Source organism: Suncus etruscus, chromosome 2 (genome assembly GCF_024139225.1).
Source record: "Suncus etruscus isolate mSunEtr1 chromosome 2, mSunEtr1.pri.cur, whole genome shotgun sequence".
Lineage (NCBI taxonomy): Eukaryota > Metazoa > Chordata > Mammalia > Eulipotyphla > Soricidae > Suncus > Suncus etruscus.
The window spans coordinates 5,389,447-5,415,794 of NC_064849.1; the positions used below are offsets into that span (position 1 = coordinate 5,389,447).

General features: G+C 52.8%; 1 protein-coding gene across 3 annotated transcripts in view; it reads left to right on the top strand.

Annotated features, from left to right (window-relative positions):
- Window positions 1-1,976: 1,976 nt before the first annotated feature.
- Window positions 1,977-26,348, top strand: part of RAB11FIP3 (RAB11 family interacting protein 3) — a 42,880-nt gene continuing 18,508 nt past the window's right edge. The window contains exons 1-4 of one of the 3 annotated variants that reach the window (XM_049767965.1): window positions 1,978-2,316; window positions 2,599-3,009; window positions 17,447-17,540; window positions 21,187-21,272. The gene's annotated coding sequence lies outside the window, so the exon portion shown is untranslated. Of the gene's footprint in view, window positions 3,010-17,446; window positions 17,541-21,186; window positions 21,273-26,348 lie in introns of all 3 variants that reach the window. The other 2 variants (XM_049767964.1, XM_049767963.1) reach the window with 2 other exon arrangements.

Genomic DNA, 26,348 nt, shown 5'->3' on the forward strand with positions numbered 1-26,348 from the left:
GGCTCTATGCTCAGAAATCGCTCCTGGCAGGCTCGGGGAGTCAAACCACCGACCTTCTGCATGCAAGGCAAATGCCCTACCTCCATGATATCTCTCTGGTCCCCCATCCCTAGTTTCTTTACAGGGATCTTTACAGGATCTTTCTGTTTGTATATAACTTGGTTTCACCCAAAGCCAAGATTGTCTCAGATGTAAACCTGGGTGGATCAAGCTCAGGATAGCCTGAGCTATCTGTGCTATCTTCCCTGACTATGTCCTTACTGCCCCACCCAGGGGTGGTCTCTATTCAATAAAAACAATTCTGACAGGCAGCTTGCTCTCCATAAGAGGTAGAAGACTGCCAGACTACACTTGTGTTTCACCTTCAGCCTGGTTTGCATTATTTCATGCGTGACTCTGATTCAGACTTGTTCACCTGGGCTTGGAGATAAGGCACATGGGGTGATTTTACACAGGGGCTACCGTTGTCTCTGAAACTGCATCTGGCCACGGCCAGGCCTTCAAGTTTGGTTGTTGCCAAAACTGGAGATAAAAAAAAATCATTATGTGGCCGGAGAGATACCATGGAGGTAAGGCATTTGCCTTGCATGCAGAAGGATGGTGATTCGAATCCTGGCATCCCACGTGATCCCCTGTGCCTGCCAGGAGCGATTTCTGAGCATAGAGCTAGGAGGAACCCCTGAGCGCTGCCGGGTGTGACCCAAAAACCAAAAAAAAAAAAAATCATTATGATTTTGGTTTTGGGGCCACACCTGGCAGTGCTCAGGGCTTGCTCCAGTCTCTGCTCTGGGGGTGGGGTGGGGTCACTCTTGGCTCAGGGGATTGTATGTGGTGAGTGGATCATGTTCCAAGCGAACTAGACTCTTTCTTTGTGCCTTGGAAAGAAGCCATCCATGGCCCCCAAGCTTGGCAACAACCTTTTCCTCAGGAAGGTCCATGGAGCTGGTGAGTGACATTGTCACCTGTCCTTTCAGGTGCTCCCTTGTCACCTAGGGGTCACCCTAGATTCCATCACCAGTGGGTACCCCTGGGAGCATTGCCTTCGCCTTATGCAACAGCTGGAGCGGCCGAGTCAGCATCTGGTCTGCCTGCACCTGCCCGGCCAGCCGGCAGGTGTATAAGGACCAGAAGAGGAGCTCTTCACTCCCCCCGAATCCCTACAGCTCGGACGTCAGAACGTCAAGCGGCGGAAAGGCCCCTTGGGCCAGGGCTGGAAGACGTCTCAGGGTGCAAGGGCGCGGTACTGGGGACGCTCCCACGCCACTTCCGGAGCGCCCCCGCGACCTCACCGCGGCCACCGGCCCCACACCGCAACCCGGGGCCCGCAGGCCGCAGTGAAGCAGCCCCGCCGCCCGCTCCGGCTTTTATAGCGCGGCGCGGGGGCGTGGCCGGGACGCGCTGACGTCACGCGGCGCCGGGGGCGTGGCGTCGATCTGGGTACCGCGGGCGGGCGCCGCGTCGCTCTCGCTCCTCCGCGTCCCCGCCAGCATCTCGCCCCCTCGGCATCTCCGGCATCTCCGGCCCGGCCTCGGTCCTCGCTGCCCGCTCCCGGCCCCGGCCCTGCCCTGCCTGCCCGCCGCCGTCGCCATGGGCCCGCGCGCGGGGCGCCGCCTGGCCGGGGGCAGCTGAGCGCGGCGCCAACATGGGCCCGGGCGGAGCAGGGCCCGAGCGTCAGCCCGAGCAGCCCGGGCGCCCCGAGCGCGCCCGCCCGCCACGCCGCCGCCTCCGCCTCCGCCTCCGCCGCGGGGATGCCCGCGCCCGCCGCCGCCGCCGCGCCCTGAGCGCCTTTGTCCGCCGCCCCGGCCCGAGCCCCTGAGCCCCGGCGCCGGGATGCAGCCCGCGGCCGCCCGCCGCGCCCCGCCCGCCGCCGCCGCCGCCGCCCCGGCCCGCAGCCCGGCGCTGGGCGCGTGGGAGCCGCCGGACGCCCCGGCCCGGAGGGCGGCCGCGGGCGGGGACCGGCGCCCCCTGAGGACGCCGCGGGGCGCGCCCGCCGACCCCGCCGACCCGGACGCGGAGCCGGACTCGGACCCGGACCTCCGAGCCGAACCCGAGCCCGAACCTGACCCCGAGCCGGGTCCCCGCGCGGAAACCCGGCCCGAGTTCCAGCCGGGCCCGGTCGGCCCGGTGGACGCGGATCCCCGGCTCCAGCCGCACTCCGAACCGGACCCGGATCCTGACCCGCACCCCGAGCCGGACGCCCACTCGCACCGGGCCCCGGAGCCGGATCTCAGCGTTGCAACTGAACCCGAGCTCGAGCCGGACCCGGTGGGCCCGGTGGACACTGATCTCCGGCTCGATCTGCACTCGGACCCGGACCTGCACCCCGAGCCGGGCGCCGACGTGGACCGAGCTCCGGAGCCGGATCTCAGCGCGGAAATCCAGCCCGAGTTCGAGCAGAACCCGGTGGGCCCGGTGGACACTGACATTCGGCTCGAGCTGCACTCGGACCCGGACCCGCAGCCCGAGCCTGACGCCGACGCGCACCGGGCCCCGGAGCCGGATTCCAGCGCGGAAACCCACCTCGAGTTCGAGCCGGGCCGGGTAGGCCCAGTGGACACCGACCTCCCGCTCCATCTGCACTCGGACCCGGACTCGCACCCCGACCCCCGACTCGAGCCCGACCCACACCCCGAGCCCCTAGGCAAGCCGCACGCGGACTCAGACTCGGACCCCGAGCCCGGTACCGGCACCGGTGCCGATGAGCCCCTGCTGGAGCTCGGGCCGCTCTTGTGGCCCGCGGAACCCGAGACGCCGCCGCCGCCGCCAGCGCCTCGCGAGCCCGAGGACCCGGGGCCCGGCGCTGGCGAGGCCGAGCTCTTTCCAGCTCGCGAGGGGGCAGCCGCCGACCCTGAGCCGGCCTCGAACCCTTGCCAGGCGCAGCCAGGCCCGGGCGAAGCCGACGACGGCCCCCGGCTCCGCGCCGTGTTCGAGGCGCTGGACGCGGACGGGGACGGCTTCGTGCGCACCGAGGACTTCGTGCAGTTCGCCACGGTCTATGGCGCCGAGCAGGTGAGCGAGCTGCAGGTAACGCTCGCTGCCCGTGGGCCCGGGAGGCCTGGGACCCTGAAGGCCAGCCTGGTCTTCAGGCCACCACCCCGAGCCTGAGGGGAGGGGATGGACCAGGAAGGCACCTGCAGGGCCAGGCCTTACCCTGCACCCCTCCTTTGGGGACCCTACCCTGGAGACCTTCTCTAGGCCACCCGGCTTACCTGGCTGTCACCCCGTTTCCAGGAAACAGTTACTTAGCCCCCTCACCCACCTCCGCCTTCTGTTTGAGTCCTCCTGGTGCGGGGATGCAGGGCTCAGACCTGGTGCCCTCAGCCGGACCCCCTCTCTCCACCTGTCTTGGTAGCAGCCTCCCAAGCTGTGGCTATGCCCCAGGGGGTGGTGCACGGTGGCAGGCTCTGGCTGTCCAGGCTAGGGCAGCCTAGAGGTCAGAGGTCTGCCAGTAACCCTGCAGCTACTCACAAGTCTCCTCCATCCGCAGTGTCTGTATCCTATCCACTTCTTTTTTTTGTTCGCTCGGTTTGGGCCACACCTGTCAGCACTCTGGAGTTACTCTTGGCTCTGCACTCAGAAATTGCTCCTGGCAGGCTCGGGGGACCAAATGGAGTGAGTGCTCTTTCTCCGGCCCCTCTTATCCACTTCTGACCCTCGAATCAAAGGTTCAAGTCTATGAGGAGGGGAAGGCAGACCTGCCCCCTATGTTCAGGCTTCCAGTTGTGCCTTTAGGGTGAAGACCTTTTGGTAAGGGACTGTCACTCAGCAAAGTGCTAAGCAGCTTCTTGGGTCTCAGTCCTGCTTTGTGTGGACATCACCTCCTGGATGGGTCTCACTCAACCCACAGGTGGCGAGATTTGACCCACAAGGCCTCTTGTGTTCTTAGTCAGGAGCTGTAGTCTATGGCCCAACTTCTGTTGCTTTTCTTTCTTGCTGGAAAATACCTTAACCATGTTCTTTTTTTTTTTTTTTTTTTTCCTTTTTTTTGGGGGAGTCACACCCGGCAACGCTCAGGGGTTACTCCTGGCAGGCTCAGGGGACCATATGGGATGTCGGGATTCGAACTACTGTCCTGCATCTAAGGCAGGGGTCTCAAACTCAATTTACCTGGGTGCCGCAGGAGGCAAAGTCGGGGTGAGGCAGGACCGCATAAGGGATTTCGCTTACCGAATATTCCCAATAAAAAATCGCATTAGTGGGGCCGGGCGGTGGCGCTAAAGGTAAGGTGCCTGCCTTGCCTGCGCTAACCTTGGACGGACCGCGGTTCGATCCCCCGGTGTCCCATATGGTCCCCCAAGCCAGGAGCAACTTCTGAGCACATAGCCAGGAGTAACCCCTGAGCGTTACTGGGTGTGGCCCAAAAACCAAAAAAAAAAAAAAAAAAAAATCGCATTAGTAAGAAAAAAATTAGCAAAAAATCGCATTAAACATTTGCATACCCCAAACGGAACTGCTCGGGGTATGCGAATGTTTAATGCGATTTTTATTGTGATTATTCGGTAAGCGAATAATCGCAAATATCGCGATATTTGAAGGCCAGCCGCGGGCCACAAAATGTTGTATGGAGGGCTGCAAACGGCCTGCAGGCCTCGAGTTTGAGACCCCTGATCTAAGGCAAACGCTCTATCGCTGTGCTATCTCTCCAGCCCCTCAACCACTTTTTTTTTTTTTTTTTTTTTTTTTTGGTTTTTGGGCCACACCTGGTGATGCTCAGGGGTTACTCCTGGCTGTCTGCTCAGAAATAGCTCCTGGCAGGCACGGGGGACCACATGGGACACCGGGATTCAAACCAACCACCTTTGGTCCTGGATCGGCTGCTTGCAAGGCAAACGCCGCTGCACTATCTCTCCGGGCCCCCCTCAACCACTTTTTCTTTTTCTTTTTCTTTTTTTTTTTTTGGTTTTTGGGCCACACCCGGCGATGCTCAGGGGTTACTCCTGGCTGGCTGCTCAGAAACAGCTCCTGGCAGGCACGGGGGACCATATGGGACACCAGGATTCGAACCAACCACCTTTGGTCCTGGATCGGCTGCTTGCAAGGCAAACACCACTGTGCTATCTCTCCGGGCCCCACTTTTTTTTTTTTTTTTTTTTTTTTTTGTATTTTGGGGTTGGTGGGGAGGGTGGTAGTGGTGGTGGGTGGTTCAACCACGTTCTTACTGCTCTATCTTTTTAATCTTTTTTTTTTTTTTGGTCACATCTGGCAACATCCTAGCTCTGCACTCAGAAATTGCTCTTGGCAGGTTGGTGGGGAGACCATATGGGATGCCGGGGATTGAACCCATCCCGGATCAGCCTAGTGTAAGGCAAATGCGTTACTGCTGTGCTATCACTCTGGCCCATGTTCTTATTGCCTTTTCGTTTTTTGGGTCATACCCAGCAGCGCTCAGGGGTTACTCCTGGCTCTATGCTCAGAAATTGCCCCCAGCAGGCTCGGGGGGACCTTATGGGATGCCGGGATTCGAACCACCATCCTTTTGCATGCAAGGCAAATGCCTTACCACTGTGCTCTCTCTCCGGCCCCATTATTGCTTTATTTATTTATTTATTTATTTATTTTTATTTTTATTTTTATTTTTTTGGTTTTTCGAGCCACACCCATTTGATGCTCAGGGGTTACTCCTGGCTAAGCGCTCAGAAATTGCCCCTGGCTTGGGGGGACCATATGGGACGCCAGGGATCAAACCGCGGTCCTTCCTTGGCTAGCGCTTGCAAGGCAGACACCTTACCTCTAGCGCCACCTCGCCGGCCCCTTTTTATTTATTTATTTATTTATTTATTTATTTATTTATTTATTTATTTATTTATTTATTTATATTTTTGAGCCACATACAGCAGTTCTTAGGGGTTACTCCGTGGTGCTCAGGAGACCATATGGGATGCCAGGATTCGAACCACCATCCTTCTGCATGCAAGGCAAACGCCTCACCTCCATGCTATCTCTCCAGCCCCATACTTAGTGCTTTTTTTTTTTGTGGTTTTTGGGTCACACCCGGCAGTGCTCAGGGGTTATTCCTGGCTCCAGGCTCAGAAATTGCTCCTGGCAGGCACGGGGGACCATATGGGATGCCGGGATTCGAACCGATGACCTCCTGCATGAAAGGCAAACGCCTTACCTCCATGCTATCTCTCCGGCCCCACTTACTGCTTTTTTAAAAAAAAAAAATTTGGGGCCCGGCGCGGTGGCACTAGAGGTAAGGTGTCTGCCTTGCCAGCAATAGCCTAGGACCGACTGCGGTTTGATACCCCGGTGTCCCATATGGTCCCCCAAGCCAGGAGCGACTTCTGAGCGCATAGCCAGGAGTAACCCCTGAGTGTCACCAGGTATGGCCCAAAAACCCAAAAAAAAAAAAAGAAAATTTGGAGGGGTATATCCAGGGTTGCTCTCGTCTCTGAACTCAGGGATCATAAATTAATGGTGCTGGGGATTGAATCTGGATTGACTATATGCAAGGCAAGTACTTTTCTTGCTGTACTATGGTTCCAGTGGCAGGCTCTGGGGACCATAAGAGATGCGAGGATCAAACCTGTGTCTGTCCCAGGTTGACTGCGTGTAAGGCAAACACCCTACAGCTGTGCTATTGCTCCGCCCCGCTTTTTGTTTTCTCTTTTTTTTTTTTTTTTTTTTTGGGTCACACCTGGCGGTGCTCAGGGGTTACTTCTGGCTGTCTGCTCAGAAATAGCTCCTGGCAGGCACGGGGGACCATATGGGACACCGGGATTCGAACCAACCACCTTAGGTCCTGGATCGGCTGCTTGCAAGGCTAACACCGCTGTGCTATCTCTCCGGGCCCCCGCTTTTTGTTTTCAAGGTTAAACATTTCTTTTGTTTTATTTTTTGGGGGGGACCATATTGAATGCCAGGATTCGAACCACCATCCTTCTGCATGCAAAGCAAACACCTTACCTCCACGCTATCTTGCCCCCCCCCTTTTTTTTTTTTGGTTTTTGGGTCCCATCCAGCTACACTCAGGGGTTACTCCTGGCTCTATACTCAGAAATCGCCCCTGGCAGGCTCTGGGGACCATATGAGATGCCGGGATTCGAACCACCATCCTTCTGCATGCAAGGCAAACGCCTTACCTCCTTGCTATCTCTCCGGCCCTCTGCCCCCTTTTTTTTTTTTTTTTTTTTTTTTTTTTTTTGGTTTTTGGGCCACACCCGGCGGTGCTCAGGGGTCACTCCTGGCTGTCTGCTCAGAAATAGCTCCTGAGAGGCACGGGGGACCATATGGGACACCGGGATTCGAACCAACCACCTTTGGTCCTGGATCGGCTGCTTGCAAGCAAACACCGCTGTGCTATCTCTCCGGGCCCCTGGCCCCATTTTTTAACCTTTAAATGGCTCTCAACTTTTAGTATTCTCAGAGTTTCATCTTATTGATTTCATAGTTTCGTCTAATGTAGAAACTATTGATTGCCGTGGGAAAAATGTGGGGTTGCTATCTGGGCCTGAGCTGTCTTATAAATGCAAAGTAGAAATGAGTCAAGACTAGTCAAGGTTAGGGTTCCTGGTGGAATTTTGTTTTATTGGTGCTGGCGGTCAACAGGGTGTAGCCCCAGGAGTTCTGGAGGGTTGGTGGGGATCAAACCTGGGACATGCTAACTCTTGAACCTGTCCAGCCCTTATTTCACAGATGACTGTATGTCCTTTTTTGGTATTATTTTTGTGTTACACCTAGCAATACTCAGGGCTGACTCCTAGCTCTGTGCTTAGGGATCACTCCTGGTAGGCTTGGGGGACCTTATGGCTTGCCAGGGATTGAATTCACCTTGACCAAGGACAAGGCATATGCCCTCCCTGTTGTACTATTGCTCTCTCCCTGATGACCTTGTGTCAGACTTTTGGGAGGACTCCTGTCTGGCAGAGGTGAGGGAGCACAGAGCTGTCTTGTGTCTGCCCTGTGTCTTCTGTCCTCTCCATCTACTGGAGGAGGAGGCTGGGCTGGGCATGATGGGAATCTTGCACTCGCTCCATGGGAAGGTGCAGGGGAGCTTTTGTTCAAGATGAGCAACGGTTGAGCTTAGTGGACTTATCTAAGTGCTTCCTCCTGAGCCCAGTGTTGTACAGAAAAGCAAGAAGAAACTCTGATAGTGAAATAATTTAGAGAAAAGAGAGGCATTTTGCCTTCTGATGCTTTTGTTGTTTGCCCAGCAGTGCTCAGTCCTAGCTCTGCGCTCAGAAATCTCTCCTGGAAGGCTCGAGGGACCATACGTGATGCCAGGGGTCGAACCCAGGTCTGTCCTGGGTCGGCAACATGGAAGGCAAATGCCCTACCACTGTGCTATCATTCCAGCCCTGATGCATATTTTAAAAAATGCTTTTAGGGGCCAGAGAGATAGCATGGAGGTAGGACGTTTGCCTTACATGCAGAAGGATGGTGGTTCAAATGTCAGCATCCCATATGGTCCTTCGAGCCTGCCTGGAGTGATTTCTGAGCGTAGAGCCAGGAGTAACCCCTGAGTGCTGCTGGGTGTGAGCCAAAAAAAAAAAAAAAACGTTTAAATTTGGGGGGTGGTCATATCTGGTGTTACTCAGGCATATTCCTGGCTCTGTGCTCAGGGATGATTCCTAGTGGTGCTCAGGGGACTATGTGGAGTACCTGGGACTGAATGAGTTGGCCACTTGCAAGTCTGCAAGGCAAGTGACCCACCCACTGTACTATCTCTCCAGCCCCTAAAGTTAAAAAAAAAAAGAAGAAAAGGAAGTCTTGAACTCATACAGATTTTTTTTTTGGTTTTTGGGTCACACCCGGCGGTGCTCAGGGGTTCCTCCTGGCTGTCTGCTCAGAACTAGCTCCTGGCAGGCACGGGGGACCATATGGGACACCGGGATTCAAACCAACCACCTTTGGTCCTGGATCGGCTGCTTGCAAGGCAAATGCCGCTGTGCTACCTCTCTGGGCCCTTACAGATTATTTCTAAAGCACATTCATTGCATTTCACCCTGTGTCATAGAGATAAGGCGTCCTGATTTTAAAAGCCCCTAGGAAATCTTTCAGATAAGTTTATATTGGGTAATGAATGGCAATGACCCATCATTCTTGTACTTTCCACTTTGGGATTTCAAAACACCAAGTTCACGAGACTACCTGCTATGTCCTCATAGTTGCTCGCTATGTTAGAAGTGCATATTTGGGGACTGGAGCGGTAAGGCATCTGCCTTGCTGGAGCTCGCCTAGTACGGACCATGGTTCTATCCCCAGGCATCCCATATGGTCCCCCAATCCAGAAGCGATTTCTGAGCACATAGCCAGGAGTAACCTCTGAGTGTCACCGGGTGTGGCTCCCCACAGAAAACAAACAAAAAAAATGAAGTGCATATTTGGCATCTTTTGTGTGGTCTTTCTGATGGAAGCATTTTCAATCATGTAAGTGAGGTTTCTGAATTATTAATGAGGCAGCTCCTCTTTATAATACAGATGCTGTTGGGGCCTTTCTTGTGCGGCACAGGGGTGTGCCTGTCTCTCCTTACAGCGGCTGGTGGTGGATCAGGTATGGCACACAGAGCCTGTGTTGGCAGCAGCCAGCAGGGCGAGCAGAAGGGGTCACTCCTGGCTCTGCACTCAGGAATTATTCCTGGTGCCACTCCACCTGCCAGGTTTCTGTTTCAGCCTTGGAGCTGCTTCCCCAGTTAGAGAAAAATGATCACTATGAGAGAATTCCCTGTGCGTGCGTGTGTGCGCGTGAGCTTGCATGCGTGCAGGCTTGGGAGCCTGGGGCTAGCACGTGCAAGCTAAATGCTCTACTGCTGAGCATTTAGCCCGGTCCTCGATTTCATTGATTTTATGTTATTTAGCTTTTTGTTATTCCACTGACTTCTGGTGATGGGATGGAACGGGGTGGGCTGCATGCACAGCGGGCTTCATTCACTCTCAGTCCTGGGGCCGGACTGATAGCATGGAGGTAAGGTGTTTGCCTTTCATGCAGAAGATGGTGGTTCGAATCCCAGCATCCCACATGGTCCCCTGTGTCTGCCAGGGACGATTTCTGAGCATAGAGCCAGGAGGAACCCCTGAGCGCTGCCTGGTGTGACCCAAAAACCAAAACTAAAGAAAAAAAAAGAAAAAAAATCACTCTCAGTCCTCTCTCTGGCCCTATACAGTCTGGTTTTGAGCTTGCTTATTGCTAGTTATTTTTTGGCTTCCTTATTTTAGGCTATACCAGTGATGTTCAGGGCTTATTCCTGTTTCTGCACTTAGGACCCTATGACATGCCAGAGATTCAATGTGCAAGGCAAACATTTCCTGGTAAACTATTGCTCCGGCCCCAATTTTTTTTTCAACAAAAGTAACTTAATCATATGACTGATATAGTTAAAGATTACATGACTTTATATGGAGAACAAAACAAAATTATTGTCTTGGGGCTGGAGAGAGAGCGTGGAGGTAAGGCATTTGCCTTGCATGCAGAAGGTCGGTGGTTTGAATCCTGGCCTCCCATATGATCCCCCGCGCCTGCCAGGAGCGATTTCTGAGCATAGAGCCGGAGTAACCCCTGAGCACTGCCGGGTGTGACCCAAAAACAAAAAATTATTGTCTTATTCATCATACTAAGTATATTAGTCACAAACTATGTAATATTGATTTAAGAAAAAGCAGTAACTTCAAATATACATGAGGTTATTTCTCTGAATTCCATATTTCGAGCATCAAAGACCACCAATCATTTAGTCCTTTTCATTCTTTTTTTTTTTTTGGTTTTTGTTTTTTTTGGGTCACACCCAGCAGCGCTCAGGGGTTATTCCTGGCAGGCTTGGGGACCATAGGGATTCGAACCACTGTCCTTCTGCATGCAAGGCCAACACCCTACCTCCATCTAGCTCTCCAGCCCTTGTTTAGTCCTTTTCTGTACATAATTCTGTATTCACATTCTCTTCATCTGTTCGAATCCCTGAGCTTTTTTTTTTTTTTGGGGGGGGGGGCACACCCGGCGCTGCTCAGGGTTACTCCTGGCTGTCTGCTCAGAAATAGCTCCTGGCAGGCACGGGGGACCATATGGGACACCGGGATTCGAACCAACCACCTTTGGTCCTGGATTGGCTGCTTGCAAGGCAAACACTGCTGTGTTATCTCTCCGGGCCCGAATCCCTGAGCTTTAATTCATCTTCTATGGGATATTCTCCACAGATGTAGGTCATTGGCTGATGCTTTGAGGGCTGAACATCCTTCTGGGTGCCATTTTAGTCCCTCCAAACCACAAGTCCAACTCAGTTTCTACAAAGCAGAGAGAAAGTCCTCCTCACTTCACCTTCTTTTCTGGATACCAGCTTCTGGCTGTGTTATAGCCAACTTCCACAGCCCCAGTTGTTACTAGTTTTTGAAATGAAAGATTGTCAGACTTCTATTGCCAGGTGTCGAATGAGGAGCTAAAGTTTACAAGCTCCTGGGATGATTCAGAATTGTTAGGGTTTATTCCAGTACAGGCTCTAAAATATAGGAGAATTTTATTGCATTGAGACAAGTTGCTACAGGGTGTTAAACTCCTACCTTGCTTCTCTTTCAAATGCTTGGTTTGTTTAAGTGCTGGAAACAGGGACAGAGTGATAGCATAGTGGTAGGACATTTGCCTTGCATGCTGCTGACACTGGACGGACCCTGGGTCGAATCCCAGCATCCCATATGGTCCACTGAGCCTTCCAGGAGCGATTTCTGAGCACAGAGTCAGGAGTAACCCCTGTGTGGCCAAAAAACCAACCAACCAACCAAACAAACAAAAATAACTAAATGATTGAAATAGGGCCTGGATAGAATCCAGAAGGAAAGGCGCTTGCCTTGGATTTGAGCGTCCTTGGCACCACATAGAGTTTCCCAAATACCACAGGAACCAACAATCCCTGAGCACAGAACCTGGATAAGCCCTGAACATTGCTGGGTGAGGCCCCACCTCTCTCCACTTAAAAAGGTGCTGCGGGGGGCTGGAGAGATAGCATGGAGGTAGAGTGTTTGCCTTCCATGCAGAAGGACAGTGGTTCGAACCCCGGCATCCCATATGGTCCCCCAAGCCTGCCGAGGGCTATTTCTGAGCATAGAGCCAGGAGTAACCCCTGAGCAAAGCCGGGTGTGACCAAAAAAAAAACAAACAAAACAAAAAAAAAGTGCTGCGGCCGGAGCCGTGGTGCAAGTGGTGTAGCGTTTGCCTTACATGAACTAACCTAGGACGGTCGCGGTTCAATCCCCTGGCGTCCCATATGGTCCCCCAAGTCTGGAGTGATTTCTGAGCGCATAGCCAGGTGTGGCCCCTGAGCATCACTGGGTGTGGTCTAAAAACAAAACAAGGGGCCCGAGAGATAGCATGGAGGTAGGGTGTTTGCCTTGCATGCAGAAGGATGGTGGTTCGAATGTCAGCATCCCATAGGGTCCCCCAAACCTACCAGGAACGATTTTTTTCTTTTCTTTTTTCCTTTTTTTTTTTTTTCTTCTTCCTTGTCACATCGCCGATTAAAGTCAAACAACACAACACGTTGCCTCTTCACCCAAAAACAATGTTATTATTACTCTGCCCCCCCTTTTTTTTTTTTGGTTTTTGGGCCACACCCGGCGGTGCTCAGGGATTACTCCTGGCTGTCTGCTCAGAAATAGCTCCTGGCAGGCACGGGGGACCATATGGGACACCGGGATTCGAACCAACCACCTTTGGTCCTGGATCAGCTGCTTGCAAGGCAAACACCGCTGTGCAATCTCTCCAGGCCCTACTCTGCCCTTTTCTGACGGCTCAGTGGGTCACTAGTGAAAGGCCCAATGAGTGCTTTTAAAAGGGTTGGGGCCGGGAAGATGGCGCTAGAGGTAAGATGTCTGCCTTGCAAGTGCTAGTGTAGTATGGACCGCGGTTCGATCCCCCGTTGTCCCATATGGTGCCCCTAAGTCAGGGGCGATTTCTGAGCGCTTAGCCAGGAGTAACCCCAGAGCATCAAACGGGTGTGGCCCAAAAACCAAAAAAAAAAAAAAAAAAGGGGGGGGGGGGTTACCAGGAACGATTTCTGAGCATAGAGCCAGGAGTAACCCCTGAGCACAGCCGGGTGTGACCCAAAACCCAAAAACAAAATAAAACAAAAGATGCTAAAACATGGGGCCGGGCGGTGGCGCTAGAGGTAAGGTGCCTGCCTTGCCTGCGCTAGCCTTGGACAGACTGTGGTTCGATCCCCTGGTGTCCCATGTGGTCCCCCAAGCCAGGAGCAACTTCTGAGCGCATAGCCAGGAGTAACCCCTGAGCGTTACTGGGTGTGGCCCCCCCCCCCAAAAAAAGATGCTGAAACAGTGTATAAACATTAATTAGATTTAAACTATCAGATCAAAGTGTTGAGCAACTACACGAAGGCCCAGGATAGGGCTCAGTGTTGGAGCACGTGCTTATTTGTGTGAGGCCTGTTTTGACTCCTGAGGCCACTAAAAACAACAACAAAACAAAAATCCAAACTTTAATAGTTGCAGGACTGGAGAGAGTCCAGCAGACACTTGCTGTGCATGCCACTATTGGCTGTGGCCCTGGTTCATGCTCAGGAGTGACCTCTAGCTCTGTCTCTGGTACTGCATGTGACCCTCTGAGCACTGAGCAAAGCTTGGAAAAGGAAAAGTCATAGTTACAAAGTCCCTAAAAGAGGCCACTCTGCCTTCTCCTCACCCTGCACACCTCCTCTCATGTTCCTGCCTGTTTGTTTCTTGGTTTTCTCCAACTTCAGAGTTTCTTGTCTTTTTGATGCTCAGATTGGGGCGGGGGCTCCTGGCAGGGCTGGGGATTGAACCTGGGTCATGTGTAGGCAAGGTAGCATCTTACTGGTTTGTTTTTGTTTTTTGGGTCATACCTGGTGGCGCTCCGGGGCTACTCATGGCTCTGCACTCAGAAATCACTCCAGGCAGGCTTGGGGGATCATATGGGATGCTGGGATTTGAACCACCATCTGTCCTAGGTTGGCTGCATGCAAGGCAAATGCCTTACTACTGTGCTATCTCTCCTACTGGTTGTCCCATCTTCCCAGCCTGGCCCCTACAGTGACCATCTCCTCAGTGTGATAACAGTCATGCATGAGACTGCTGTCCCTCTGAGAGTACTCCCATGGCTTGCAGCTCTCTGTGCCTTAACCTTCTTTCAGCCAACAGTTCCCCCTCACCCCAGTCCATCCCCTCGGTTGTGCTGTGTGGTGCTAGCCTTGAGTTCTGGCCGGCCTCACTCCACCTCTGCTTCCTGCCTCTCGGCTTGAGTTCTTGGGAGGAAACTCCACCTTCATGCCTTGGTTCCGCTGCTGCGAAGGGCTCTGTTGTGTCCTCCTGCCCTGCTCTGGGCTGCCCGGTGCTAGTGTCTGCTGCTTGCCAGACCCACTCTGGGCCCCTCTTTACATGAGCTTTTTGTTCAGTGAATTCCTCCCCAGGCATCTTCTGACATCCTGAGCCCTATTTTAGGAGAGAGAGAGAGGTGAGCACAGAGGCTGCCCTCCTTCACTCCCTTCTTATTCTGTGGACTTACCTGCCTCAGGCTCCATTGGATGAACTTGAACAGAGTCCACATTGTGGACTAAGATTTCTGTAGTGTCCCCAAGGTGAGAAGAGGGGCCTGGGCCAGAACAGTAGGTTTCTGGTGCGGTCGTGGGTTGCGTGTATCTGGGTGTTGCCCAAGGAAGGTCAATTTCTGGGACAGCGCTGAGTGATTTCTTTTTTTCCTCGGAAAAGGAGGTGGTAGGTCCAATAAGCCTGGGAACCTCTATCCTACAATGCTGATGTCCGTTGGATTGGTTGCTAAGCATTCTTTCTCTTTGCATGTAGGCCACACTGATGCTGCTTAGGGGATTCTGAGGATCAGACCCAGCCTGGCCATATGTCAGGCGAGCACCCTCCCCACTATACTGTCTCTTGGTCCCCCAAAACAAAGTTTTGTGCTGAGAACATTCAGGTGATTGTCTTGCACTTAGGAGTCACCGAGCCTGGGAAGGGGATTAGTGAAGTTTTCTCTTAGGGCTTCCTCAGGGATTCAGAGCAGCTCATTGAGGACGACACTGCCTGGCTGTGCTCTGGGAACATATGTCTGTTCCAAGACCTGTTCTGGTCCCCGTCCTGCGGCCATTCAGACATGGTCCTAGGAACGTGCTGCCTTCATATGTATCCCTCTTCCTCCATGGCAGGAGCCGGCCCTATGACTACTGTAGCGATCATCTCATTGTTGCTGTCCTATGCAAGGGCATGCTCCCGCACGTGTATGTGTGTGTGTGTGCTATATGACTGTATTTTTGGGCCACAGTGCTCAGGGCCTACTCATTTTTTTTGTTTCTGGGGTGACTTTTGGCTCTGCACTCAGGGATCACTCCTGGAAGGGGATCATATGAGAAGCTGGGTGTTGACCCTGGGTTGTTTGCATGCAAAGCAATTGCCCTCCCTGCTGTGCTATCGCTCTGGCCTAGAGGGTTTACTCTTGGCTCCATGCTCAGGTATCATTCCTGGCAAGTACAGAGGGTACCACCCCATGTGGTGTCAGGTATCAAGCCAGGCTGGGTGTTTCATCTCTTCTGGAATTTCTGAATAGGGCCTTCAGACATAACTTGAGTGATTTGATGGGTGATTGAGGCCTAGCTAAGAAGGGGTTAAAATGCTGTCTCTGGGGGCCAGAGAGATAGCATGGAGATAAAGGCGTTTGCCTTTCATGCAGAAGGTCATCGGTTCGAATCCCTAGGCATCCCATATGGTCCCCAGTGCCTGCCAGGAGCAATTTCTGAGCCTGGAGCCAGGAATAACCCCTGAGCACTGCCGGATGTGACCCAAAAACCACCAAAAAAAAAAAAAAAAAAAAAGCAAAAAGCTGTGTCTGGCGCCCTCTATCTGAGGTCCTCGGGACAGAAGAAACTGTCACAGATGTCACAGATGATCCCTCCCTGCTTGGGGCCTGAAGGCCTGCTCTCTCTCTCTCAGCTGTGGCTCACTTGCAAAAGTGAACTCTGACTCATCTTTACTCATTCCAACAGGCAGCGTGGAAAAGGACCCAGTTAATGATTTGTATAGATGGTACTGGGTTCATGTTTCCAAATGAATAGCTTGGTACTTTGTGTTCAATTAGTAATTTTGTGTTGAAATTCTGAGGAATTTTAAAGACAGGATGACTGACTATTGAGGATTTGGGATTAGATAACTCGGCAACCTGTGAGATTCTCTCTGGACATCGTGTGCTAGAGGCCCCAGAGGTCGGAGGACACTTTGATAGAGAACTCAGATGGTTGCTGTGGGAAGTAAAACAATGTTTATTTATAATTTATTTTTATTTATATTTTTATAAATATGTTTATGTAACTATGTTTAAAATTATAACATTATAAATAATGTTATTTGGGGCCGGCGAGGTGGCGCTAGAGGTAAGGTGTCTGCCTTGCAAGCGCTAGCCAAGAAAAGGACCACGGTTCGATCCCCCGGCGTCCCATATGGTCCCCCCAAGCCAGGGGCAATTTCTGAGCGCATAGCCAGGAGTAACCCCTGAGCATCACCGGGTGTGGCCCAAAAACCAAAAATAAAACAAAACAAAATAAATAATGTTATTTATTAAAGTGAGTGCAGGGTCGGGAAATGTGCTGGGCTCAAATGAGAGGGTCTCCCTGTGATGGGGAGGGGACATGGCTTGAGCTGGCCCCATTGGATCTATGGGTGACTGACTCTTCACCATCATGCATGGTGGGGCCTCTGTATCACGAGCCTCCATCTTCTGCTGTCGTTTGCTACCACGACCCCCAGAGCAGATCAGGTGCTACACTGTCTTCCTTAGGGGAACTAGATGTTGTACTCACCGTCACATGGGTTCTCCTTGTCATTCCTTGGCAATCTTCCATCCAGCTCATGTTGGTTCCTGAGTTACCTTGGATGTAAGCCCGTCTCACTCCAACAGGTTGTTCTGGCTTACTGCTCCTGGCATCCTTCCCAGGTCTGGGTCTTCATCTGTGGGAAATGCTGTCAAGTCCACATAGATTGTACTGGATGACTGGACATAGTCCTTTTTATTATTTATTTTGTTTTGGGGCCACACCTGGTGGTACTCAGCAGTTACTACTACTCTGTACTCAGGAATCACTCCTGGCAGGCTCAGGGTGCCAGGAATCGAACCTGGGTCAGCCGTGTGCAAGGCAAACTCTCTAATGCTGTGCTATTGCTCTGATCCTGATAACTGCACAAGTCTTTTTAAAAAATTTTTGCCACCAACTCATTGTGGGATCCTGCTGGTGGGTGGGCAGTTTCTGCTGTACGTAACAACAGCCAAGGTTCTGGCTAGATTCAGAACCTAAACTTACATCTTCTGACCCCGTTTCTGGGAGCAGGACCACATTCTTTGGAGCCAGGTCCTTCACACTGGTGAATGGTCTTCACACTGGGATCCTTGGCTGAAATTGGTGATGGCCCCTGAGTCAGGAACAGTGGTTCTGTGGTTCTGTGTGTGGTGGAAGTTGCCTGCTAACGAGGTGACTGTCTCATCTGGTACTTGCAGGTGAAGGGCCTGACTCGGTACCTGGACCCCAGTGGGCTTGGTGTCATCAGTTTCCACGATTTCTTCCGCGGAATCACGGCCATCAGAAATGGAGGTGAGCCCCTGCTCCCTGCCCCCCACCCCTCTGTCTTTCCTTCCAGAGGCTCACAGGACTCAGCCCTTCTCATCTCATGCTCCAGTGCTCTTGGTGGCTGTGCTCTAGAGATCCCGGGCTCCTTTCTCTTCTCTGCACACATGCCCAGAGCAGGAGGTGGCACCATGGGGAAAGGCGCTCCAGGAGAGCTGTGGCAGCTCACTTCCTCCCTGACAGCCCTGCGGTGCCCCTTCATCTCCACCCGCTCTCTCCTTCCTCCTGCCTTCCCGTTTCAACAACCATCTACCTTCACTTTTGTTATGTTTGGGGCCACATTTGGTGGTGCTTGGAGGTTGTTCCTGGCAGTGGTGATGTGTGTTTGTGTGTGTGTCCCGATGTGTCTATTTGTGTGTCTGTGGTTTGTGTATGCATGTGTTTATGATGTGTGTATATGAGGTGTGGTGTTCTCGTTGTGGTGCACTGCTACACTGCTCAGCCCAGGTTCAATCAGCCCCTCGAGGTGCTGAGTCCAGGCTGCAGGCTTGTCTGTCACTGTCATCTGACCTGGGACCTGGATTTTGGCAGTGAGGAAATGTGCTGACCCAGTTTGCAGGGAAGCCGAGGAGGCCGCTGCCACCACTGGAGGCCTGATTTCGGGGTGGAAAGGGAGTGAAGGAGCCGTTCAACATGCTGCTGCTCTGGCCCCTTTCCTCATTCTGCAAGATGAGCGCACCTGCCTCGAGAATCTGCCCGGGGCCAGGCCCATAGATACCTCAGAGTTGAGCATGCATTTTGAGAGCCAGAGGCCTAGTTTCATCCCATCCTACATGGTTATTCCAAGCACCACTAGAAGGGACATTAGCTCTGAGCCAGTAGTAGCCCCACCTTTGCAGCATGTCCCAAAAAGGGAAGGTCCCCAAACAATTTTAATTCTTTTTTTTTGGGGGGGTGGGTCAGACCTGGCAGTGCTCAGGGGTTACTCCTGGCTCTATGCTCAGAATCGCCCCTGGCAGGGGACCATATGGGATGCCGGGATTCGAACCACCAGCCTTCTTTTTTTGTTGGTTTGTTTGTTTGTTTGTTTTGTTTTTGGGCCACACCCAGTGTTGCTCAGGGGTTACTCCTGGCTGCTCAGAAATAGCTCCTGGCAGGCACGGGGGACCATATGGGACACCGGGATTCGAACCAAACAACCTTTGGTCCTGGATCGTCTGCTTGCAAGGCAAACGCCCCTGGAACCACCGTCCTTCTGCATGAAAGGCAAACCCCTTAACTTCATGCTATCTCTCCGGCCCCACAATTTTAATTATTTGGTTTATTTGCATTTGGGTCTCATCCCATGATACTCAGGGCTTACTCCTGGCTCTGCATTCAGGAGTTAACCCCTGGCAGGCTCAGTGGCCCATATAGGTTACCAGGATCAGATCTAGAATGGCCCCATGCAAGGCAAGCACCCTCCCTGATGTCCTGTTGCTCTAGCCCCTTGATTTCCTTCTTATAGAGAACACTGACTAGAGATTCATGTCTAGTTTCTGTCAAGAATATATCAAGTCTCCATTTTGTCATCATCTGTGCCAGGGAGGGCTGGCCCAGTCCTGGAGTCAGCCCCAGCTGCAGCTGGTGTCATGAGTGATCAGCTGCACTGTGAAAGTGTCCAGTTCATGTTTCAGTTTTTGGAAGTACAAGCAAGACTAATAACATCTGATAGGAGGAAAAGTAGGCCAAAGACAGTGTGGCCTTTCACAAAGTCTGCTTGCAGGCTCAGCAGGCCTTCCGCCACACCCCAGGATTCTGTCCACGGCACCCTCTTCCGCTGTCAGAAAAGCACAGCCACCCGGCAGCCACCTGATCACTCTTTTTTTTTTTTTTTTGGTTTTTGGTTTTTAAGCCACACCCGGCGGTGCTCAGGGGTTACTCCTGGCTGTCTGCTCAGAAATAGCTCCTGGCAGGCACGGGGGACCATATGGGACACCGGGATTCGAACTAACCACCTTTGGTCCTGGATCGGCTGCTTGCAAGGCAAACACCATTGTGCTATCTCTCCGGGCCCCACCTGATCACTCTTGCGTGAGGGCTCAGCGGCTCATAGTGACCCATCGGTCCAGCCAGCTGGATTCTACTGCTTCCTTCTCTCCTGCCATAGTCTGAAACACTCAGAGTTGCTACACTCTAGGGAAAAGCAGCATAAAAGAGCAGCAATAAAAGCACCTGTAGGAACCGGAGAGATAGCATGGCGGGAGGGCATTTTCCTTGCATGCAGCCAATTCAGAATCAAGACATCCCATATGGCCCACTGAGCTTGCCAGAAGCAATTTCTGAACGCAGAGCCAGGAGTAATCCCTGAGCACCGCCGGGTATGACCCCCCAAAAAAAGCACCTCTAATTCTTTGACATTTTGGACCATACCCAGGGAGCTCAGGACATTTTTCTGGCAGTTCTTGGAGGACCCTGTGTGGTCTCAGAGATTCAGCCAGTATGCGCTGTGTGCAAGGCAAGCCCCTAACTCCTGTACTGTCTCTCTGGCCCAGTAAAAGTACCTGTGATTCTTTTTCAATTTTGGGGGGGGCCATACCTGGTGGTGCTCAGAACTTAGTCCTGGCTCTGTGCTTAGGGATCAGCCCTGGCGGTGCTTAGGGAGTCACATGGAGTCCCAGGGATCCAACCCAGGTCAGCCACTGTCCTATGGCACTGGCCCATGAGAGTGTTAGTATGGTGGAGGAAAGCTCAGCATCACTCAGTCTAGAGAAGCTGAAGCGAAGGTGGTCAGTGTACTGGGACATTCCTGCCTGCACGAGGCCTGGCCTTGAGCTCCAGCATGCTGGGAGCAAATCTGAGCATGGAACCAGGAGCAGCTCCAGAGCTCCCCTGGCTATTGTTCTCAAAGGAAAAAAAAAAAAAAAGGGAGGGCTAAGCTATAGGATAGTGGTTAGGGCATTTGCCTTGCATGCTGCTGACACTGGATAGGCCCGGGTTTGATCCCTGGCATCCCATATGGTCCCCCGAGCCTGACAGAAGTGACTTTTTTTTTGTTGTTGTTGGTTTTTGGGTCACATCCGGTGATGCTCAGGGGTTACTCCTGGCTCTGCTCAGAAATCGCTCCTGGCAGGCACAGGGAACCATATGGGATGCTGGGATTCGAACCACTGTCTGGATATGTGCAAGGCAAATGCCCTACTGCTGTGCTATCTCTCCAACTCCTAGGAGCAATTTCTGAGCAAAGAGCCTGGAGTAACCCCTGAGCGCTGCTGGGTGTGGCCCAAAACCAAAACCAAACAAAAAACAAAACACAAACAAAACTTCTGTTCCAGCCTGTGTTCTCGCAGCCCCTACCTCCATATCTTCTTCTTTTTTTTTTTTTTTATTTTTGGGTCACATCCAGCAGCTCTCAGGGGTTACTCCTCCTGTCTCTACGTTCAGAAATCACTCCTGGCAGGCTCGGGGGACCATATGGGATGCTGAGATTTCAACCACCATCCTTCTGCATGCAAGGCAAATGCCCTACCTCCATGCTATCTCTCCTGCCCCTATCCCCATATCTTCTAAAGCTGTCTCATCCCTCAGAATATGAACCTTTGAACCCTAGGAAAGCTTTACTAGCCCAGAACAGCCCAGAACCTGCCTGCCTCCACCCCCCACCTCCCACTGAGCAACATTCTTCTCTCTGCAGATCCTGAAGGGTCACCGGCCTTGCTGGTCCCAGAGGAGGAGACCCAGACCTGTCCTGATGAGTTTGACGACTTTGTCACCTATGAGGCAAGTGTGTCCTGGGGGCTGAGCAGCTCCTGTCCCAACCCTGAGGATGCTTCGGGAATGGAGCGGGAGGGTGAGCGCTCCAATGTCAGCTCTGTTTTCTCCAGCAGTGTGAGGGGATGACCTGGTTACTGTTCACCTGGTTTTACCAAATTTCAAGTTCTTTTTAAGCTCTGGGAAAGTGCTTAAAAATATTGCCAAGGGGCTGGTGAGGTGGTGCTAGAGGTAAGGTGTCTGCCTTGCAAGCGCTAGCCAAGGAAAGATCGCGACCACGGTTCAATCCCCTGGTCCCCCCAAGCCAGGGGCAGTTTCTGAGCGCTTAGCCAGGAGTAACCCCTGAGCATCAAACGGGTGTGGCCAGAAAAAAAATGTTGCCATTTGGGGCTGGAGAGATAGCAGAGGTAGGGCCTTTGCCTTGCAAGTGGCTAACCTAGGACCAAAGGTGGTTCTAATCTCGGCATATGGTCCCCATATGGTCCCCGTGCCTGCCAGGAGCGACTTCTGAGCAGAGAGCCAGGAGTAACCCCTGAGCTCCTGGCAGGCTCGGGGGACCATATGGAATGCCAGGATTCAAACCACCATCTATCCTGGGTTGGCTGCGGGCAAAGCAAATGCCCTACTGTTCTGCTATCTCTCCGGCCCTAAAAAACAATTTTTAGGGGAATATATAAAAATTTGTTTTGGGGCCATACCCTATGAGGCTCCTGGCTTGCTCCTGGCTCTTTGTGCAGGGATCACTTCATGCTGGGCTCGGAGACCTTATGGGGTGCTGGGAATTAAGCCTGGGTAGGCAGTTTCCCTCACCACTGTCAGTGGCACAGATCCATGTTGTGTATGGATGTTTGGGTGGATGATGTCCCCTCAGGGTAAGCCCTGAGATCTGCTGTAGATGGAGACTGCAGCTATCACTGGGAACTCAAGAAGATAGAAGGGGGCCTGGAGAGATAGCACACGTTTGCCTTGCAAGCAGCCGATCCAGGACCAAAGGTGGTTGGTTCGAATCCCGGTGTCCTATATGGTCCCCCGTGCCTGCCAGGAGCTATTTCTGAGCAGACAGCCAGGAGTAACCCCTGAGCACCGCCGGGTGTGGCCCAAAAACCAAAAAAAAAAAAAGAAGTTCCCTGTGCCAGTGTTTGTCCCAGATCAGGAGGAGAGAGTAGTGTCCCAGGGTTTGTCTTTCCTGTATATCTGGCAACAGATAGTGGGGATGCATTTGTGAGTGGGTTTTTGTGATACATTTGTGGATACATTTGTGAGTGAGAGACCATGTGATTCAAACAGAGCCTGAGATCAGCTCCCTAAACCCCCTGTCTCCAGCCTATCCCCTAGCGCCAGCCTCCCTGTGTCCCCGGGAGCTCTAAGTGAAGGCAAGGCAGTTGCTGCTCCCAGGTCTCTGCCCCTGGGGGGGTGAGGCCTTTCTACATTTCTTTCAACAGCTGGTCACTTTCTATCTTAGCAGCTTCCCTTTTTGTTTGTTTGTTTGTTTGTGACATACCCAGTAACCCTAGGGTTACTCCTGTCTATGCACTCAGAAATTGCTCCTGGCTTGAGGAACTATATGGGACACTTGGAGATCGAACCGCGGTCCTTCTAGGTTAGCACGTCAAGGCAGATGCCCTACCACTTGTGCCACCACTCTGGCCCCAATATCTTAGCAGTTTCTGTTCTTAGAAAAGAGGATGCGGGGCCGGAAAGGTGGCGCTAAAGGTAAGGTGTCTGCCTTGCAAGCGCTAGTGTAGGACGGACCTCGGTTTGATCCCCCGGTGTCCCATATGGTCCTCCCAAGCCAGGGGTGTGGCTCAAAAACCAAAAAAAAAAAAAGAAAAGAAAAAAAAAAAAAGAAAAGAGGATGCAGGGGCCGGAGAGATAGCATGGAGGTAAGGCGTTTACCTTGCATGCAGAAGGTCAGTGGTTCAAATTCCAGCATCCCATATGGTCCCCGAGCCTGCCAGGAGCGATTTCTGAGCATAGAGCCAGGAGTAACCCCTGAGCGATGCCGGATGTGACCCAAAAACCAAAAAAAAAAAAAAAAAAAGGAAGTAAAGAAGATGCAGAACCCCATTGCAGCCTGGTAGCACCTGATCTACCAATACCCACGAAGACTCTCCCTGGGCTGGGCTCTTGGCGGTCTGACAGGTGCTAGTACTGACCTGCCCTGCTGTGCCTGTTCTCTAGTCTTTCCCAGAAGCTGCAGGGCTGAACCCTGCTGCATGGCCCTTTCCATTGATGCCTGCCTGTGTAGGCTTTTAGGTGTAGATGAGCCATACCCGGTGGCGCAAAGGGGCTAGTGCACAGACTGACATCGTGGTCTATTCAGCAATGCTTCCCACGGTGGACTCTCAGGACGCCAGAGAAGCTGGCTCTGAGCAGTGGCTGGCCTCTCAGTAGGTTACCATCCACCTGGTTTTTTTTTTTTTTTTTTTGGTTTTTGGGCCACACCCAGTGATGCTCAGGGGTTACTCCTGGCTGTCTGCTCAGAAATAGCTCTTGGCAGGCAAGGGGGACCATATGGGACTCCAGGATTTGAACCAACCACCTTTGGTCCTAGATCGGCTGCTTGCAAGGCAAACGCCACTGTGCTATCTCTCCGGACCCCCACCTGGTTTTTTTCAAATTCCAAGTTCTATTCTAGCCTTCATGGTGAGAGTTGGGGCACTGTCACTCCTGCTGGCTCAGCACCCAGTCTCATCTGTCCCTTTGCCCATAGCCTCTACCGGCCTCCCAGAGAATTTACTTCTGGCATCTGTGTAAGAAGACAGGTGAGGAAACAGGCCCATCACCAGCCTCCACTGGAGAAGAAGCTCCTGTGGGCAGGTCCAGTCTTGTGTCTGAGAGCCGGACACACTGTTGGGCATCAGGGGGTGGCTGGACATGAGCAGGGACAGGCGCAGAGACTCGCTATGCCCCCGGTCCCACCCACCTCCCCGCCCACTGGGAGGAAGGGGAAAACTGTCTCTGTGGCCCTTATCAGCAAGGCTGAGGACACACACAAAGCAGCCTTGTGAGGCTCCCAGCAAAGTCCTTCCCGAACTTTGCCTCCTCTCCTTGGCAGCTCTGGCAGGTTTAACGGAGTGTGGCTGGGCTTAGGTTAAACTTTTCCCCAGCTACCAAGTACCTGCTGTTGAGCACAGGGGTTCTGCAGGGACCCCAGTGCTGGGCAGTGTCCCTAGAGACATCCAGTGACCCGTGCGGACAGGAGTGTCCAGTGCTGCAGTAGGATGTGGCAGTCATCCTGAGCGCCTGCCTGTGCTGGGGCTGGCATCTGATGGTAAGAGGACGCTGCCCTGTCTGCGGTTGCTTCTCGCTGTGGAGGATGCAGCCCTGGGTAAAAGCTGTTGCTGGGGTCTGCTTTCCCCTTCTCTCCCTGGGTGTATGGGGGCTGCAAGGAGTGATGCCACCTACTGGCTTTCTGGAATTGTCTGATTCTCCGTTGACTTTCGTCTTCAAAATGGTTTGCCCAAGTTGTCACTTTGGTAGGTAGCACACACTTGTGGGGCTCTGTGACCCTTGGTCATATATCTCAGCAGCAGAGATGGGGTATGGTATGCCCTATCTAAGAGGGGGTCTTTACCTCCCTGGAGGCCAAGTGTGGTCCTGCTGCCTGGGAATGACCCTGCATTTAGCCTTGTGCAAAGCACATTTATTGGCCAGTCCTAAGGACCTTCAGTGGGGAGCAGCCAGGAGAGGCACCAACTGTCCTTGGCTCTGCTGTCCCTGTTCCCTTGGCTCTGTGCTCTGATGCACTCAGACTCTGAGCATCTGCAGTTCCAACTGGGGTCCCCAGGACCCCAACTTTCCTGAGGTCTGGAGCAAGTGCCAGCCAAGGCACACACACACACAGTCTCTGTGAGGCTGCATTAGAGGGTAGAGGCTGGTCTGGGCAAGGACACAATGGGGGTCTGAGTCCCTGCTTTGGTGCTGAAGGCCTGGGTTTTCTCCCTGCAGGCACATATGGCCTACAGCAAATGCTGCCATGTGTGGCCTGAATCCTCTAAATGAAGGAGTTGAAGGGGCCAGGAGGGGCCCTCCCCAAGAGTCGGGACTGTGGCCAGATCAAGTGTGCCAGTATGACATGCACTGTTGGGTCTGCATGGATCCTCTGGTGCTTGGAAGCCATGAGTTAGGGAGCCAACTGGTGTCTCCCACTCCCACACAAGAACCTTATCTCCTGTCCTCTCTAGTCCCTGATTTTGTTTGTTTTGGGGCCATACCCAAAGCAGATGCTCAAGGCTCTGTGTTCAGAAATTTCTTTTTTGGGGGGCTCGCCCACACCCGGTGATGCCCAGGGGTCACTTCTGACTATGTGCTCAGAAATCATTCCTGGCTTGGACCATACGCCAGGGGATTATGCTTCATGTCTCGTGGTCCCAGGGCTTCTCTCATATCTGTGCTCTAAAAGACCACCAGGCCCATGGTCTGTGTTAGGGGTTTTCAGCCTTTCATTGTTGGTGCCTTGCCCAGTGCCATATTTGGCTGGCTCCTGGACAGTTTCCGTAACATCAGGAACCATCTGTGGGGCTGATCCTGCTGTGCTGGGCCTCTGAGGCCTGTCTGGCCTGGACTAGCATCAGGAAGGGGTAACCCTCCTGATTTGGACTGGAATGGCTGTGTGTATGTCTGTGTGTGTCTGAGTCTATGTTCGTGTGTCCATCCCACAGAGCTCCTCATGGCCCTTCCCGAAAGACTGTGCCTTCTGTAGCTGTCACTGCCACTTCCCTGGCACCTGAATAGTGTCCAGTTGTCACGCTCAGCATCAGCTGGGAATGACGCGCTGGCTGCCTTTCTAGCCAGAGCTTCTGCCTCCTGGTAAAAGTCAACCATATGTGCTGGAAATCACCTGCTTCCAGTTCTTTGGGCTTATGGTCTGTAAAGTGAGGCAGATCCCAAGATGTAGAAGTCAATGGTGAGGTCGGATCCGGGCAAGTAGAATACTTTCAAAGAAGCATCCCCCAGCCACTTCGGGAGAGGAATTCTGTTTATTGTAGCTGGGAAATGGATGTTTACATTAGGGAAAGGTAAGGTCTGGACTCTTCAGCCAATCAGGTAGGATAAGAGGAGATTCAAAACGGATGTGTGCTT